Source organism: Saimiri boliviensis, chromosome 8, assembly GCF_048565385.1.
Source record: "Saimiri boliviensis isolate mSaiBol1 chromosome 8, mSaiBol1.pri, whole genome shotgun sequence".
In the NCBI taxonomy this organism is placed as follows: domain Eukaryota; kingdom Metazoa; phylum Chordata; class Mammalia; order Primates; family Cebidae; genus Saimiri; species Saimiri boliviensis.
In genome coordinates, this window is record NC_133456.1 from 33,741,119 (window position 1) to 33,755,575 (window position 14,457).

Genomic DNA, 14,457 nt, shown 5'->3' on the forward strand with positions numbered 1-14,457 from the left:
TGACTTTGAAGTGCGTTTATTAAAAACGTTCTTTCAGCCTTTCCTTCATATTATGGAGAGAGATCTAGACATTTTTGTAATACTCATTAGTGTTTTATAATACCAACAAATCTCTTATAGCAAATGTGTCCTAGAGAAGTTTTTCCATTCTGAGTAAACAAGAAGCAAGCATGGGATAATCTATTCAGTGATTTAACAATTATGTCACTCTGAAGATACCAATACCCCCACTTTCCCAGATAGCTCAGAAGGCAAAAATACTTAGGACATTTTGATTTCTATGGGACACTAGGGTTTGATTACTGTAAGTATTTATCTACAATAGTGTTCTTTTGTGTGTGCATAAGATAGAGGGAGAAAGAAGCCTGAGTACTTATGAAAAAATATATATTTAAATTAAAATTCAGTGTCCCAGGATGAAAATTTTAGTTTAAATAAATATCCTGAATATTTAATGCATTAATTTAATTTAAATAAATATGAATATTTAAGGCATTAATTGAAGAAGTATGTAATGAACACTTAAAATATGCTGACCTCGTGTTCAGTGTAATTTACAACAATGGCTCAAGTGAACACCTCTGCTGCTCTCAGGGGGCTTATATTCTAGTGTGGCAACTCAATGTATGTCAGTCAAGCTTATGAGGGATTACTTTTGGTTCAAGAGCAATTTCAGAGATATTGATTCAGTTATGTTGTCTTGCTTAAAGCTCTAAGTCTTTTAAGTGTGTAGGTGAAATCAATTGCCTCTTGCCAGAAACATAGTTGTCCAACAGGAGACAGCCTTGCAGATATAAGCCAAACAAACCAAGCCCATTTCAGCGAGAGTGAATTATCTTCAGGATCCTGTGCAAGAGCAGAACCCCCACAGTTGAGATTGATTGTCCTTCAGTTGCTCTTGCCATATTTGAACAGAACTGCTTCCACTTTGAGAGGATGCATCTATGTGTGCATGTCCTTGCTTGGAATGGCATGGAGTTAAGGAGCTGCTCTCCTACTGAGGCCTCAATGAGAATTATTCCTAATGCTTGCATTGCCCACCTCTGGAGAAATCAAATGGAAAAGAGAGGCAAATTAAAGCATCTCAAAGGGCCACCCTCTAGACTGTGGGGTAGTGTGTGTTTGTGTGGGAAGGATCTATATTTTAACCTTCTTATCTGTTGCCTAAATGAGTACTTTTTATATAACATCACATTTTACTTTTCTGTATGATTCAATCTTCCAATATGAAATATCCTTAAAGAATAACCACTTTGTAGCAAAAATAGGACTAGACTGTAGAACCCACTACTTCTCTTTGGGAAAGGTTTATCTCACTCCTCCACTCAGCCTCATGTGAATGCATGTGATCACAGGTGATGTAACCTTGCATTTTCAGGGCTCTGTGCTTTCAGTGCCTATGGGCTCCTTTTCCTGCCCTATCCAAACTGTCCTCTGCACCAAATTCCACCCTCTGCCCTTATGTCTTCATGTGAGTTAAGAGCATCTCCCCAAGCAAAATCAATCAAAGGAAATCATATTTGAAATATCAAGTATGTCAGCACTTGATAATATTCCATCTTGTCAAAATACATCCTTAAATGTTAACCTGAATTTTTTAAAGACTTTTTTTTTAAGAGAAGGTTTACGTTCACAGAAAAATTGAGAGGAAGGTAGAAAGATTCTCCATACACCCCCTGCCCACACACCTGCATGGCCTTCTCCCCTATCAGCATCCACCATCAAAGTGCTACATTTGTTACCACTGATAAACCGGCATTGACACCTCATAATCATCCAATGCCCACAGTTTACATTACAGTTCACTCTTGGTGCTGCACATTCTATGGGTTTGGACAAATGTGTAATGACATGTGTCTACCATTATGGTATGATACAGAGTATTTCCACTGCCTAAAAAATCCTCTTTGGTTTCATGCATTTATCACCCAACTTCTGACAATCACTGATCTCTTTATTATCTCCAGTTTTGGCTTTTCCAGAATATCATGGTTGGAATCATATACTATGTTGCTTCTTTCACTTAGTAATATGCACTTAAACTTTCTTCCTGCCTTTTAATAGACTGATATAGCTTCTTTCTTCTTAGTGTTAAACAATATTTTATTGTGTAGATGTACCACAGCTTGCTTATGCATTCACCTACTGAAGGACATCTTGATTTATTCCAAGTTTTGACAATTTTAAATAAAGCTGCTATAAATATTAACTAACAGGTTTTAGTGTCCTCAGTAGTTTTTAATTCCTTTGTGTAAATACCAAGCAGCACATTTCCTGGACCAGTCTTTAGAATGTGTTGTCTTCTAAGAAATTGCTATGCTGTCCTCTGATGTGTCTGCATGATTCTGCATGTCCACCAGCGATGAATGAGTTTCTGTTACTCCACACCCTTACCAATATTAATGTTGTCAGTTTAGGACTTTGGCTATTTTAATATGTGTATAGTAGTATCTTACAGTTATTTTAACTTAACATTTCCCTGATGACATATCATGTGGAACATCTTTTCATATGCTTATTTGCCGTCTGTATATTTTCTTTGGTGAGGTGCCTGTTAAGGCCTTCGGCTCATTTTTAATTTGGTTGTTTGTATTTTTATTGTTGAGGATTTTTTTTGTTTTGTTTTGTTTTTTAAATAGAGTCTTGCACCATTGCCCAGGCAGGAGTACAGTGGTGCGATCCCAGCTTACTGCAACCTCCGCCCTCAGGTTCAAGTGATTCTCCTACCTCAGCCTCCTGAGTAGCTGGGTTTACAGACACTCACCACCATGCCCAGCTAATTTTTTGTATTTTTTTTTTTTTTTTAGTAGAGACGGGGTTTCACCATGTTAGCCATGCTGGTCTCAAACTCCTGACCTCGTGATTCACCTGCCTCGGCCTCCCAAAGTGCTGGGATTACAGGTGTGAGCCACCATGCCCGGCCCTTTATTGTTGAGTTTTAAGTGCTCTTTGTGTATTTTGTAGCACAGTCCTTTATCGAATGTGTCTCTTGCAAATATTTTCTCCCAGTCTGTGGCTTGTCTTCTCATTTGATTGATTGTGGTTTACTTCCACACCTGAAAGTGGCAGATGATATTACTTTGTTTTGGTTCTTGGTACCTAGCGTGACCAAGATATATTAGTTCTTAATGTCTGCTTGGAGAACTCCCAGTTAGTAAAAAGCATAAATTTTCTGGATGGGTTAAAGTCCAATTGAATCCATTCTCTTAACTTGACATCATATGAAGAGTAAAAGGGATAACTTTATAGATATCTTTAGAATAATTGATTGTCCTCATTCACCGACTAATGTTAGGTGTAAGTTACCAACTGATGTTCTCCTAATAAGAACATACACAATGCTTCATTCTCTTTGTCAACCAGAGTGTTTTCCTTTTGCAAGAGGAACTTGCTGCAGAACTTTACCGACCATATTGACAAGCTATAATGCTGTTCAGTTGGCAAGACATGACAAGGTTACTTCTCTTGAGGTTATGCTCAGTGGCAAGACACCAATTTACTTAGAAATTAATTTTTTAAAAAGAAGCTTGCTTAATTTTTATTAGACAGTATTTGGAGATTGCAGTGTTTGTATAAGCTATTTCTCAGGAATAATTTACTCTAACCCTAACCCTATTCTTGAGGATAGCGTGCTCATGCATAACAGCTGCAGAATATAGGTCGTTGTCTTTTATTTCAATGACACTTAGCAGATTCCTTCCATCTGACACGTACAATACTGCTTCTCTGCTTCTTTTCCTCTTGACAGAAATGAATGTCGGCCGAAAAATAGAACCAAAATAGCAAAATAAAAATATTTTTAAAGTGGAACAATTTCAAAACTGGGCATGTGAAGGCAAAATAAAAAATGAATGCCATTTGAATATGTTTTGACCTAAACCTTTCAAATAACTTGCAGCTCTTTTAGTAGGAGGGTGGACATGATTTTCTGGAATTTTGTATAGGAGAAAGAGTTGGCAGGGGGAAGTAATCTCTTTCCCCTAAGGTCTTGATTGATTAGTCTTGGCCTAAGAAGAGTGCCGACATTACAGCCATCAGGAGAAAGGGAATAAGCAGAAGTTGGAAAGGGCAAAGAGAGTGGCTCATTGGTGGCAGGGCCACCACTGAGCTGGCCAAAATGTCATTAGGCTGAAACTGAGGAGCCAGCCTTTACAGCTGACAATCATTTAAGCCTCCAGCAATGAAGAAATAATATGATAAGTGGAACAGAGGAAGGTTTACTCCCCTTCATTGTTTGCAAGTTGTTTAGAGATAAGAAGATCTGGAAAGGAAGCTGTGAATGACCACTCAGGAGACTCTGGGTACCACTGGCCTCTCTGGAACTCAGTTCCCTCAACAATAAACTCCGAGAACACATGTGTCAATGATTGCAAGTCATATACATGTTTATTTAGTCCTTAGAGTTTTATTTATTAAGTACCCAGCTAAAAATATCAGAATTTGTATTTAAATTTTCTTGACAAATCGAATCACTAGGAGCATAGTTTCTGAATAATTACAATGGGCTCAACCTGATGAAAGTTGTCCCTTTTAACCTGTTTAGACATTTTATCATAATCATCCTGCTCAGTTGTCTTTCTACCCAAGCCACTTCATGGAATCAGGTTATAAATGCCTTTGTAGACATTTGGGTTTTGAATACCACTTAAAATTACCAGTATCACTTTCAGTTCTTGCATCTGTTACTCTTTCATTCTGAAATATCCTTCCACCTATGTAATTACTTATAATTTCATTCATAATTGTTCTGTGAAGCCCAAACTGGTCAGTTGACCGACTTCTGGATTGCAAGGACAGTGTACATTTAATTTGTTTTCAACAGCTTGCTTCACAGCACCTTTTTAAGGTGCTTTTTCATGAACGTGTTTGTTTTCTTATTGTTTCCTTTTTACAACATCATCTTCATTAGCTTTTTTAGTGACTCAGTCAGCAATGGGTTTAGTATTGCCCCTCACAGGCTGCTCCCGCGGCTTAGGGCATCTGAAGCCTTATGAGGTGCAAAGGTCTCACAAATCACAATGAACACTTAACCTAAATGTACATGAGTAGTAGGATTTATTAAAATTTAAATTGACCAAATGATTTGACTTAGTTCTATGCTCTGATTCATTTTAATCTATAGTCGTATTTGCAGGGGCCAATTTGCATGGCCAATAACAGGTGCACATTCATGCATATTTATTTTAAGTAATTTAGAATGTTAATTTTGTAGATATGATAATGCAATTTTAAGTTGAGAAAAATTGTGACATAAAAGTCTGGCAGTGTGGGGAGTCTGTAGTATTTAGTGATACATATAAGCAATATAACTGTTACCAAAAAATAACCTCTCAATTATAAAAGATATATAATTTGTTACTTTTATTATTTAAAAATACATACTTTCCGTATGATTTTTACATTATTATTATATTTTATTTCATCTTTTCCAAAAGGCAAAAAAAGATTATACTTTTAAAAATAAGGAGATGGTTTCAATCCATATGTGTATAACTTTTTTAAATGTCAGACTATGAGACAGTAAAAAACAGATAAAAATGAAACTTCTCCAGTTGAAGCCAACTAAAGCATTCAGACTCTGTTTATTCAGTATCTGCCTAGCTCTTTTCTCCCCTTATCTCAGAGCTTCTGAGGTACCTCAATATAGTTCCATGGTTCTTCAAAAATTTGTTTGAAACCGCTGGGTTAGATAGTGTCTGGTGTTCTTTTGGGCCAATATTCCGTAAGTCTGAAAGTCATTTGCATGTATCTTGGATTTCTTATATGACATAATTTGATGTCAATAAGTATGTTTAAGATTATATTAATTGCATTTTTCAGACAGCTAAATAAGAAGCATTACATTATTAAATTAGTGTTTATAATAGGGGTTATTCTTAATATTTTGGGGAAACAGTGAAATACACAAGATGATAAATGATCGTGTATATGCACATTTTCCACCTGAAATACTAGAGTTCCTGAAGACCAGCTTTCCAGATTTGATCTGAAGGATATTTATGCTATCATAAAGACTTAATGATGTCCCATCAAGAAACATGAACATTTCCCTTAAGCTGGAATAGTGTGAAACCTACCTGAATTCTTTAGCTTTTTATAATCTCTTTTCCATAACCAGTCTTATATTTCAAGGCAAGTGGAGAGTCCGTTTTAGTGCTGCAGATGAGCAATGTGAAGCCAATACCTTGACTATACAATGGAACATGAAAAAATGAAGGGGGAGGGAGAACCCCAAAGTAGCTTAAAGAAAGTACTTTGAGGAAACCCAAACTAAAAATAATGATATCCCATTTACCCCCACCCCAAAACCCCCGCATGTTGCAAGTTAGATTGAGAGCCCAGGACTCCTCTCTTCTTACAGAGAAATAGGTATCCAAGTCAGGGAGGCAGTCAGGGAAGAAACCGTGGAAATCATTGGAACACATTATGTATGAGCAAGAGCATTGATAGTGGATGAAAAATATTACAGCACACAGCCTTGTTTCCTCTTTAAAATTGGACATTTTAATATTTTATTTTCTCCAAGTTGCAGGGAAGATATATATAATTGATGAGATCATGTTTTATAGAATTTCAGAATTTCTGGCTTTTCCAGTCTATCATTTTCCTAGCATCATAATGAAAAGAATACCCGAAAAGGAATCTTCCAAGGTTCTGAGGTACAATACTAATGAGAGAACAGACTGACTGAATGCTCTTTTCATTTCTGTCCTTCTTAGCTCTGTCATCCTTTCTTTTCTTCTCTCTACCACACTCCTTCTTCACGGTTTGTTGAAGTCAGCTCTAGAAGCCAGTAGAAAGAAAAGATGGTTGCTTTGCAGAGATATTTCCAGAGATTTTAATAAAAGGAGGGGCTGTAGGAAAGAATCACTCAGAGAGAAGACCCCTGTTCCTCTCAGACTTCCTCTCAGTCACCTGAAAAATGTGGAGAAAGAACAAAGAGACGGCTTTTTCTCTGCCTGAGAAGCATGGAGCAAGGAATCCCTCTGCTACCCCTGTGTTGTGTCACCTCTGTTCTCTTTTGCTGAAGGAGTATGTTGTAGAGATTACCTATCACATTGCTCTAGTTTTGAATATGACTGAAAATGAACTAAAAGTCGATTTTGAGCCTTAACACTCTTTTTGTCATTAAGCCACTTCAATATCTTCTGTCAGTCAAACACAGAGAAAAAAGGAAAGATTGTGTGTCCCCTTTTTGTGTGATTGGAGAACATGAGGTCGTAATTCCATTTCATGCCTATTTGTTGCAAAAAAACCATTTTCTCTGGTAATGCTTTTCGGCGGTCCTTCTGGCTCTCACCTCATTATTCTCTAGCTGTTTGGAGGTGCAATATTGACCAAGAGAGGAAAGGGATATGAAAGAACAGACTTTCCTCTGTGGTCACCCAGTCTGGGGGCCTGGGGGAGCAGTGCTGGGCACAGGCAACAGGGGGACCGGTTGTTATTTTTTTCATATGCTCATCTGCATAGCAACTCCATTTTTCTCCAACCATCTGTTCCCAGTCACCTTCCCCCTGCAGCCACTTGAACCTGAGGATGTTGTGGAAATTTCTCCAATGATGACTGCATGATTTAGTGAAGCAGGTACCCCTGTAGTCAGCTGGTATCCAGAAGCACTGTAAGAATATGTAAAATCTCCCCTCTGGAAAATAAGTAAATGGAAATATGTCATGTTTTCCTTTGGTTAATCCTGCCCTTAAATTTTAAGTTTCTTTGTTATCTAAATCCATAGATTGCAGCTGTAGTCAAACACTGAAGCCATATTTTTCTTGTATTCAGGGAAAGTTACTGCTTGAATCTTAAGTGTATCTCAAATTGCTCAATGTAAATAATTCCAATGCCCAGGGAAAGAGTGGGATAGAGGAAAATTACACATCTGCCTAGTACTTTTCCATTTTCAACATTCTTTTATTTTTAGCTTGGACAAACCTTCATCTTAACCTTAGATTAATGAATTATTAAAAATTATACATGGCTGAGGAGTGGCCATCAACCAAGTCAGGTGAGCCAGTTGTTAGACCCAAAATGTTTCCTGACTTAGTTTCTCTTACTGACTACACAGAGATGCATGGTTGTCCTTTTCATGACTCTATCCTTGTAGGTAATTTAATTTGCAAGGAATCCAAGATCAGCACTTACATAAGTAAATAAATTAATTACTTAATACTATTTCTCAATTATAGATCTCATACCCACCACATTTTGAGGAGATCAATAAATATATTCCATGGATAATACCGTCATTTTCAAAACTTTCGAATGCTACAGCTGACAGCAAAGACCACTTAGGGGTCAAAGAACATTAGTCAGCATGACAGGCTTCATCCTGGTCAAGAAAGGTTTCACCTCTACTTTAATCCACCTACTTTTTATTATTTCTCTCTTTTTTTTCTCCTTCTTAGCACTGCTAGTGCAACTATGTTAGTTAACACTAGGAGAATTTATGCATGAAAGAGGCTTTTTTGAGGCTTTGATGAACTTCTATCCCTGCAGAAAGATACAAAGGAATTACCTGTATATGCAACAGCTGGCTAATCCTTCATTCCCCAAAGTGAAATTCATATCCTTAGATTGAGAGTAACTCCACTGATTCAGTGGTGGATACTGAAGCTTGAATCATGTGTATGCTTATATTCATTTGCAAATCACTATTTCAAAGGAAGGAATGAATGTTTTTATCCTAGTATTTTGAAAATGATGAGTTGTGATTTAAAATATATACATATATATTTGACCAACTAAAGATTTTACTTAAATTTCATTTTCCAACATGTGATAGTGATCTCCATAAGATCTAGGATTGATACACTGACCCTGAGTCCAACTTATGTTTTGTATCATGATTGATTCCCATATTCATGCAGGTGGAAACTAAATGTATAATAGTACTCATAATCTGACAAAATATAGATTGAGACAGAGCCTGACTTACAGTTAGAAGAACTGGATGAGGAATTGTGATGGGCATTTGATGTTCAACGCACAGGTAGAGTACAGTGGATGGGTTTAATACCATAAAAATAACTGGTCAGCTTGGTCAGCTATAAGGATAGAATGAAAGGCAGAGTAGTATGGATGACTCATTCTAAGGGAATGCCTAGTTAAGGACTCTCTTACCCATTGTGTGCCACAGCCTTCTTTATCAGTTTGATGAAGGCATTGGACCTATTCCAGGAATAATTACTTAATGCATAGATTAAAAATCCAGAATTTAGATTTCCACTTCTGAGAAGATGCAGTAGATGTGCTTTTCCCCCTTTTTTTCCACCGGCTTAACTAAAAAGCTTGAACATTACATGTAAAACAAACAGAAGACTCTGAAAGTTGTAGAGAGGAGGACAGACAAGTTAGTAACCTTAAGACTGATATGGTGGTGAATTTCTGGGGTTTGATTGTTTTTTCTCCCATTCACCTCATACTTGTAGGTGAAGAAGCCAGCAACTTAAAAACAACAATGGGTGGCCAGGCATAGTGGCTCACGCCCATAATAGCATTTTGGGAGGCTGAGGCAGGCAGATCACCTAAGGTCAGGAGCTTGAGATCAGCCTGACCAAAATGGGAAGCCCATCTTTACTAAAAATACAAAAGTTAGCCAGGCATTGTGGTGAGTGCCTGTGGTTCCAGCTACTCGGGAGGCTGAGGCAGGAGAATTGCTTGAACCCAGGAGGTGGAAGTTGCAGTGAGCCAAGATTGTGCCACTGCACTTCAGCCTTGTTGACAGGGCAAGACTCCATAAAATAAATAAATAAATAAAAACACCAACAGGTATAGAGAAAAACAAAACAAGCAGCAGCAGCAGCACCAACAACAACCACCACCACCACAAAAAACAAGTCTCTGCAAAAGTCTCCTCTCTCTAGCCAAAATACCAGGAAATGAGCAGACCATAAGACAGAAAACTTTAAGCCAATAACAATTCTACTCCAGCCAAACACTACAGAAAATACTGTGGCCCAGTCTTCACCCTGGCCAGAAAAGACTAGAGGGAGTGGAAGGCCAACCCTGTTGGGTAGGTGGAGTAAGAAGACTGGACCCCCACCTGTGCTGACAGTGACGAGGTATCCCTGCTTCTCTTCACTAGGGCTGTGTCCCTACTAGTGGGAAGCCACTACTCTCAACCAATACCCAGCAGTAACAAGGCCACCCCACGGTAGTGTCAGTGGAGACAAGGGGAACAGCAATGAGACACTCCTAGCCCTCCCAGACAGAGGATTATCAGTTGGAACAGCCAACCCTGGCCAGCAATAATAGTGCCCATTCTTTTCTTAGTGTCAATGGAGACCCAATAAAGAACCTAGATTTTTTATGCTGACCTGGCAGTAAAGAGGCCTGCTCCTTGTTCCCATTCTGAAGCAGTGGCAGAAGAAGCCAACTAAAATTGAAGGTTTAACTAAGATTCAGAGTCTTCAAACATAAACCCCAAAATGTATATGTTCCAGTCAGTTTTTACACAGAGAACCAGAAAAATCTCAACTGGAATTTTAAAACAAATCAATAAACCTCAATAGTGAGATGACAAAGATGTTAACTTAGCTGACGTGATTTTTAAACAGACATTATAAAAGTGCTTCAGTAAGCAATTACTAACACACTTGAAACAAATGAAAAAATACAAACTCTCAGCAAAGAGCTACAAACACTTAGCAGAAAAAAAAAAAGAAAAAAAAAATACATGCTATAAAAACCCAATATCAAAGACATGGAATCAACCTAAATGCCCATCAATGATAGACTGGATAAAGAAAATGTGGTACATATACACCATGGAATAGTATGCAGCTATAAAAAAGAATGAGATCATGTCCTTTGCAGGGACATGGATGGAGCTGGAAGACATTATCCTTAGCAAACTACCACAGAAACATAAAAACAGATATTGCATGTTTTTACTTTTAAGTGGGAGCTAAATGATGAGAACACATGAACATAGAAGGGAATAACACACACTGGGACCTTTCACAGGATGAAGGTTGGGAGGAGGGAGAGGATTAGGAAACAATAACAGATACTAGGCTTAATATCTGGGTGATGAAATAATTTGTACAACAAACCCCCATGGCACAAGTTTACCTATGTAACAAACGTGTACTTGTACCCTTGAACTTAAAATAAAAGTTTGGAAAAAAACCACAAATAGACATTTTAGAACTGAAAGATACAATAACAAAAATAAATACAACTCAGCAAATAAACTCAACATCCAAATGGAAAGGCATAGACAGTGTAATCAATGATATCATTGATGTAACAATAAAAAATTAACCAATTTGAATAAGAGAGAAAATGACTTAAAACACACATACACACACACACACACACACACACACACACACACACACACACACACACAGAGCCTGGGAAACCTGTGGGGCTAGATCTTATATTAATGACATTGGGGTTCAAAAATGATAGGATAAAAGGGCAAGGCTGAGAAGGTCTTCAAAGAAATAGTGACTATAATTTCCCAAATTTGACGAACAAACCTAAAAGTTAAAGAAGCTAATGTAAACCCCAAAGAGATATACCCAAAGAAATTTATACCTAGGCCCATCACAGTAAAACTTTAGCAAACTAAAAGGGGAAAAACATATCTTGAAAGCAGTGAGAAAGAAATGGTACCTTAATTATAAAGAAAAAAAAATTGAATGATAGTAGATTTCTCACCAGAAGAAAGTGATGCATTTTTCAAATGCTAAAAGAACTCCCAAATCAGAATTCAATATACAGTGAAACTGTCATTTAGAAATGAAGGGAAAATCATGCCATTCTCAGAGGAGGGAAAGCTAAGTGGTTTTGTGACCTGTATATCTACCCTAAAATAATGGCTGAAGAAATCTCACTAAACAGAAGGGAAATTATAAAATGCCTTTTTGAACATTAGGAGGGAAAAGGGGATAAAGCATGAAAATACGTGTGAAAGTAATACATCTTCCTTCACTTCTTGAGTTTTTAAAATTATATTTGATGGTTGATGTGATATTTTGACACTTGCTGATGTGATTCTAAATATATATAGGAGAAATATTTAAGGCTGCTGAATTATAATTGGTAAAAGGGCATATAGGAAGGCAAAGTTTCTACACTTCACTCACAAGAAAATATTGATAATGATAGATTGTGACAAGTTATGTTGATATTGTAAATACCTTGAACTACCAATAAAAATTATATACAAAGAGATGCATTTGAAAATAGTATAGACAAAAATGATATCCAAATAAATAATATCCATGTAACCCATAGGAAAGTAAAGAGATAAGGAGAGACAGAAATAAAAAAAACAGAGCAGGTTGGCAATGGTGGCTCACTCCTGTAATCCCAGCACTTCAGGAGGCAGAAGCAGGCAGATTACTTGGGGTCAGGAGTTTGAGACCAGCCTGGCCAATGTACTGAAACCTAGTCTCTCCTAAGAATAGAAAAATTAGCTGAGTGTGGTGGTGCATGCCTGTAATTCCAGCTATTCAGGAGGCTGAGGTGGGAAGATCACTTGAACCCATGAGGCAGAGGTTGCAGTGAGCCGAGATCCCACCACTGCTCTCAAGCCTGGGCAACAGAGTGAGACTTCACCTCAAAAAAAAAAAAAAAAGAAAGAAGAAAGAAAAAAAAAAAAAAAAAACAGAGAAAACAGAAAACAAACAAAAATCAATAAATAAAATGCTATGCCTAATTCCTAACATTTCAATAATACATTCAATTAAATGGCTTAATACATCAATTAAAAGACAAAAATTGGCAGAGTGGATTAAAAAAGAAATGAACTATCTGTATGCCGTCTAAAAGAAATACACTTCGCTTATAAAAGTATAAGCAAATTGAAAGTAAAAGAATGGAAAAAGGTATAATGCAAAAACCTAAATCAAAAGGAAGCAGAAATGTCTATTAGAATTAAATAAAGTAGACTTCAGAGTAAAGAAGATTACCAGAGATAGAGAGGGATATTATATAAAGATGAAATGGTTAATTCACCAAGAAGATACAGCAAGCCTACATGTGTGTGTATGCACCAAACAACAGAACTGCAAAATAGATGAAGTCAACTTGATGGATCAAAAGGAGAAATAGCAAACCCACAATTAGAGTTGGAGACTGAAATATCCCTTTCAACGTTCCATATAAGTAGTGAGAAACCACAAATAATATTGAAGAACTTAAAACACTATCAACCAACAGGATCTTAACAATATTTGCACAACGTTTCACTTCATAACATCAAAATTACACATTCTTTTCAAGTGCCTGTAAAATACATAACAAGATAGACCATATCCTAGGCCACAGAACAAACCTCATAAATTAAAATAAACTTATACAAAGTGTCTTCTCTGACTAGTGTGGCATCAAACTGGAGATCAATAATGGAACGATAACATTAAAAAATTCCAACACATAGAAACTAAACAACACGCTCTCAGTAATCCATGGCTCAAAGAGGAAGTCTCAAGAAGAATTAGAAAAAAAATACATTGAACTGAACTAAAATGAAAATCCAACATACCAAAATTTGAGGGACATGTCTACAGTAGAGCTGTGAAGGAAGTATATTACCCTAAATCGTTACATTAGAAAAGGGGGAAAATATTAATAATCTAAGCTCCTCCCTGACAAACACAGAAAAAAATGTGCAAAATAAAACTAAGGCAAGCAGGAAGAAGGAATATTGCAAATTAGGGCAGAAATCAATGATATTGAACAAGAAATATAAGGAGAAACATGAAACAAAAAACTGGTCCTTTGACCAACATCAAGCAAAACTGATGACCACACGCCCCCCCTAAAATAGAAGGAACCGACTATCAACATTAGAAATGAAACAGAAGATATCATTTCAGAGGCTGCAGAAGTAAAAAAGATGATAAGCATATACTATGAGCAGTTCTTATTCAAACAAATTTGTCAGCTTAGATAAAATAAACCAGTTCCCCAAATAGCACAAATCACAAGTCACCCAATGTAAAGTAGAAATTTTGATATTACTATAATTATTAAATTTGAATTTGTAATTTTCAAACTCCCCAAAATAAATCTTGAAGACAAGATGATTTCATGAGTCAATACTTCTAAATATTCACAGAAAATCAACATCAATTCTACAAAATCTCTTCCAGAAAACGGAGGGAACAGAGGCCATACGATTTATTTTATGATGTTAGTGTTTTCCATATACCAAAGCCAAACAAAAGCAGTGTAAAAGTGAAAACTACAGGAAAATGTCTCTTATAAATATAGATGCAAAATTCCTTTAAAAATATTAGGAATAGAATTTCACAGTATATGAAAAGATTTAAACAACATCATCAAGTGGAGTTTAGGAATACAAGACTGGCTTTGTATTTGAAAATAAATCAATGTAATGTGCCATATTAACAAGCTAAGGGAAAAAATTACATAATCATGTTAACTGATGTAACAAAAAGCATTTGACAAGATTCAAAACTCATTAATCATGACAACTCTTAG

The 14,457-nt window shown here is 36.6% G+C and overlaps 1 long non-coding RNA gene and 1 pseudogene across 1 annotated transcript in view; both read left to right on the top strand.

The window, feature by feature from the left end:
- Positions 1-14,457, top strand: part of LOC141585361 (uncharacterized) — a 381,268-nt gene that overhangs the window by 343,839 nt on the left and 22,972 nt on the right. Inside the window, exon 2 of the long non-coding RNA XR_012518778.1 lies at positions 1-14,457. This exon is cut by the window's left edge and continues 76,858 nt beyond it; it is cut by the window's right edge and continues 22,972 nt beyond it. This is a non-coding gene — a long non-coding RNA (uncharacterized LOC141585361).
- LOC141585360 (actin, cytoplasmic 1-like) overlaps positions 1-14,457 on the top strand; it is a 451,127-nt pseudogene that overhangs the window by 150,158 nt on the left and 286,512 nt on the right.